The sequence below is a fragment of the Schistocerca piceifrons genome, unplaced genomic scaffold (assembly GCF_021461385.2).
Source record: "Schistocerca piceifrons isolate TAMUIC-IGC-003096 unplaced genomic scaffold, iqSchPice1.1 HiC_scaffold_939, whole genome shotgun sequence".
NCBI classification, from domain to species: Eukaryota; Metazoa; Arthropoda; class Insecta; order Orthoptera; family Acrididae; genus Schistocerca; species Schistocerca piceifrons.
The window spans coordinates 117501-122500 of NW_025729211.1; the positions used below are offsets into that span (position 1 = coordinate 117501).

At 52.8% G+C, this 5000-nt stretch overlaps 1 non-coding gene across 1 annotated transcript in view; it reads left to right on the forward strand.

The window, feature by feature from the left end:
- The first annotated feature begins 3466 nt into the window (after positions 1-3466).
- LOC124772359 overlaps positions 3467-5000 on the forward strand; it is a 1909-nt gene continuing 375 nt past the window's right edge. The window contains exon 1 of the ribosomal RNA XR_007013980.1: positions 3467-5000. This exon is cut by the window's right edge and continues 375 nt beyond it. This is a non-coding gene — a ribosomal RNA (small subunit ribosomal RNA).

Here is a 5000-nt window from a genome sequence, read left to right on the forward strand (position 1 = left end):
CCGTACACACGGCGCTGATTAGTAATCAATGCAGAGCCATCAAACTACAGAATATATATACAACTGTCCGTATACATGCTGAAAGAGTCTGCCCACAATGGGAACCACACGTCAGCCAGCCACTCTGATCACGCACCACTCTCTGCTTCTAACGGGCGCACATACAATATGTAAGCACCAGCATGGAACAACATCCAGTGCATCCTCTCCGCCACATTACACAATCCACACTATCACAACCAGACCAGGAGGTCCATGCGGAAAATACAATATCCCACCCTTTCGACATCCACCATTGCGCAGATCAGGCACCAACACCCACACATGTCCTATACAACGGTGCACCCAACATCACAATAGTACCTCCTGTCACAGCGCACAAACAATGACATGAGTCAAAGACACAGGTCTGACACAAGCATAGAATTGGAGCGCCGCCTCTAATAAGCCAAAGGTGCATCCTGACGTGACAAATCTGATCATGTCACAAGCATTCACTTACTATAATCACTATCAACGAACCTGCCGCCCCCGCCCCCCCCTACACCTTTCCTTACAACAACGTGTAACCTAACCTAACCTAACCTATGTTGTACCTTAACCTAACCTATGTTGTACCTTAACCTAACCTATGTTGTACCTTAACCTAACCTATGTTGTACCTTAACCTAACCTATGTTGTACCTTAACCTAACCTATGTTGTGCCTTAACCTAACCTATGTTGTGCCTTAACCTAACCTATGTTGTGCCTTAACCTAACCTATGTTGTGCCTTAACCTAACCTATGTTGTGCCTTAACCTAACCTATGTTGTGCCTTAACCTAACCTATGTTGTGCCTTAACCTAACCTATGTTGTGCCTTAACCTAACCTATGTTGTGCCTTAACCTAACCCATGTTGTGCCTTAACCTAACCCATGTTGTGCCTTAACCTAACCCATGTTGTGCCTTAACCTAACCCATGTTGTGCCTTAACCTAACCCATGTTGTGCCTTAACCTAACCCATGTTGTGCCTTAACCTAACCCATGTTGTGCCTTAACCTAACCCATGTTGTGCCTTAACCTAACCCATGTTGTGCCTTAACCTAACCCATGTTGTGCCTTAACCTAACCCATGTTGTGCCTTAACCTAACCCATGTTGTGCCTTAACCTAACCCATGTTGTGCCTTAACCTAACCCATGTTGTGCCTTAACCTAACCCATGTTGTGCCTTAACCTAACCCATGTTGTGCCTTAACCTAACCCATGTTGTGCCTTAACCTAACCCATGTTGTGCCTTAACCTAACCTATGTTGTGCCTTAACCTAACCTATGTTGTGCCTTAACCTAACCCATGTTGTGCCTTAACCTAACCCATGTTGTGCCTTAACCTAACCCATGTTGTGCCTTAACCTAACCCATGTTGTGCCTTAACCTAACCCATGTTGTGCCTTAACCTAACCCATGTTGTGCCTTAACCTAACCCATGTTGTGCCTTAACCTAACCCATGTTGTGCCTTAACCTAACCCATGTTGTGCCTTAACCTAACCCATGTTGTGCCTTAACCTAACCCATGTTGTGCCTTAACCTAACCCATGTTGTGCCTTAACCTAACCCATGTCGTGCCTTAACCTAACCCACGTCGTGCCTTAACCTAACCCACGTTGTCGCCTAACGTAACCCACGTTGTCGCCTAAACCTGCTCTGTAATTGTTATACGACTCGTTCAATTAGTGTAGTGTTGCCCACCCGCAACCCTCGCAATATAGTTCGCTACTCGCACTCCCCGCTCCCCTGTGTATCGCTTCATGTTAAACACCTTGCAAGTCTTGCTCACTTTCCACATGCTCCTGCTGTACACTGTAATGTGGATGGCAGCAGGACGTACATGCCGCCCCTCCCCACGTCCCCACCTTGCCCCCTGCCTTCGCAAGCTGGTTGGTGAGAACTTTGCATGTTCAATGCCCTCCGCATGCGACGTACTCAGGCTACGTTGTGGTGCGGCCTGTGTCAACTGTCCGCTAATGTCGTACGCGTAAACCACAATCTGTACTGCACATTCGTCCTTATGTACTGAATGATACATCGTGGCACATGTGTGACCGTACAACGACTGCGCCCAAAAACGGCGGACCATACAGTGCAAATATTGTGCACGCAGCTACGTGTCGTCTCCCTATGAGAGCTGGATTGCAGTGTGGTACGCCATAGAGACGTGTGGGAGGAACGGACGCCGTGGATGGCGATCAGCATGAGCTGTCTGTTGATGTATTCGGACCTAGTCGTCTCTCCTCACACACCGTGATGGCATGGTGCACCGCGTTCCATATCTGCGACATGCTACAGAGGCCGGTTGACAGTCGTTCGAGCAATGGACATCGCATACGTACGGGGGCCACCTTCCACGTATTGTCTAGGCGTGCACATTTTGTTGCGTGTATGTGGGCAGACGTAGTGTGGCGTGACACCTGACACAGGCATGCAATAATCGTGGAAGTTGCAAATGGCGATGGACGCCTGCGTTTTCTGGTGAAGTTACGCAAATGAACAAATGGTAACCTGTTGTGGTGCGGTTGTTCTCGCTAGGGGTGAATCGGTGATGGCGACGATAGGTTGAGGTACTAACCGGTTGTTCCAGCGATACCCACCATGCCGACGAAACTGAACGGCATCTGGGTGTGAAGCGATACGCGGCGGTGGCTGGGTGGGACCGTCCCCGGCCGGTGAGGGGGCGCCTCCCGGCGTGCTGGCCGCGCGGTGCGTGGGCGCACGCGCTACAGCCGGCTGGTGGGGGCGGCCAGTGGCAGGCGCGCCGGCCGACGGACGCGGCAGGCGTCGCAGCTGCGCGCCGGCGCACCCTGCGCGCGGCGCCGTGCGGCCAAAGTAGGTCCTCGCGGGCCCGGTGCGAAGCGCGGTGGACATCTTCAGTGTGCTGGTCCGATTGAGGACTGTGTGCGTTGAGGATGCGCTGCCGCCCGGCGCTCGGCGCCGCGACGCCGTCTGCTGCTCGGTCGCCCCAGCGGTTCTCGCTGGTGGTTTGTATCGCAGCTGTGCGGATGTGTTGGCGCGTGCGCTGTGCTGGGAGAGTTCGCTTCGGCACCCAAGTGGGGCTTTTGTCCTTCTGTGGCGCTGGCGTTGGAGCTGCCGGTCACCGTAGGTGGCGCGTGTTGTCTCCCGCCGGCAATGCCACGACAGCACGCTCCCGGGCCTCTGTCGGCAGCGGCAAGCTCAGTTGGGAGCACGGGTGGTCGCACCGAAAGCGTCTACTCGCCTAACTCCGGGCGATTGCGCCTCTCTCGAACCCGACCAAGTACTTGGGACGGCGCTGCGCGCCGCCGGGACCTGAGAGGGTTTCGAGGTGTATTGTGCAGGGGAGCTCAGCCTCCTCCTGTTTGCAGAATGATTGAGCGGACGCTTGCGTGTTCGCGCGGGCCCCCGGGACACACTCCCGGGCGGCCGGCTGCTCAGCTCTAGTTGACGCAGCTCCCTGGTTGATCCTGCCAGTAGTCATATGCTTGTCTCAAAGATTAAGCCATGCATGTCTCAGTACAAGCCGCATTAAGGTGAAACCGCGAATGGCTCATTAAATCAGTTATGGTTCCTTAGATCGTACCCACGTTACTTGGATAACTGTGGTAATTCTAGAGCTAATACATGCAAACAGAGTCCCGACCAGAGATGGAAGGGACGCTTTTATTAGATCAAAACCAATCGGTCGGCTCGTCCGGTCCGTTTGCCTTGGTGACTCTGAATAACTTTGGGCTGATCGCACGGTCCTCGTACCGGCGACGCATCTTTCAAATGTCTGCCTTATCAACTGTCGATGGTAGGTTCTGCGCCTACCATGGTTGTAACGGGTAACGGGGAATCAGGGTTCGATTCCGGAGAGGGAGCCTGAGAAACGGCTACCACATCCAAGGAAGGCAGCAGGCGCGCAAATTACCCACTCCCGGCACGGGGAGGTAGTGACGAAAAATAACGATACGGGACTCATCCGAGGCCCCGTAATCGGAATGAGTACACTTTAAATCCTTTAACGAGTATCTATTGGAGGGCAAGTCTGGTGCCAGCAGCCGCGGTAATTCCAGCTCCAATAGCGTATATTAAAGTTGTTGCGGTTAAAAAGCTCGTAGTTGGATTTGTGTCCCACGCTGTTGGTTCACCGCCCGTCGGTGTTTAACTGGCATGTATCGTGGGACGTCCTGCCGGTGGGGCGAGCCGAAGGCGTGCGACCGCCCCGTGCGTGCTCGTGCGTCCCGAGGCGGACCCCGTTGAAATCCTACCAGGGTGCTCTTTATTGAGTGTCTCGGTGGGCCGGCACGTTTACTTTGAACAAATTAGAGTGCTTAAAGCAGGCAAGCCCGCCTGAATACTGTGTGCATGGAATAATGGAATAGGACCTCGGTTCTATTTTGTTGGTTTTCGGAACCCGAGGTAATGATTAATAGGGACAGGCGGGGGCATTCGTATTGCGACGTTAGAGGTGAAATTCTTGGATCGTCGCAAGACGAACAGAAGCGAAAGCATTTGCCAAGTATGTTTTCATTAATCAAGAACGAAAGTTAGAGGTTCGAAGGCGATCAGATACCGCCCTAGTTCTAACCATAAACGATGCCAGCCAGCGATCCGCCGCAGTTCCTCCGATGACTCGGCGGGCAGCCTCCGGGAAACCAAAGCTTTTGGGTTCCGGGGGAAGTATGGTTGCAAAGCTGAAACTTAAAGGAATTGACGGAAGGGCACCACCAGGAGTGGAGCCTGCGGCTTAATTTGACTCAACACGGGAAACCTCACCAGGCCCGGACACCGGAAGGATTGACAGATTGATAGCTCTTTCTTGATTCGGTGGGTGGTGGTGCATGGCCGTTCTTAGTTGGTGGAGCGATTTGTCTGGTTAATTCCGATAACGAACGAGACTCTAGCCTGCTAACTAGTCGCGTGACATCCTTCGTGCTGTCAGCGATTACTTTTCTTCTTAGAGGGACAGGCGGCTTCTAGCCGCACGAGATTGAGCAATAACA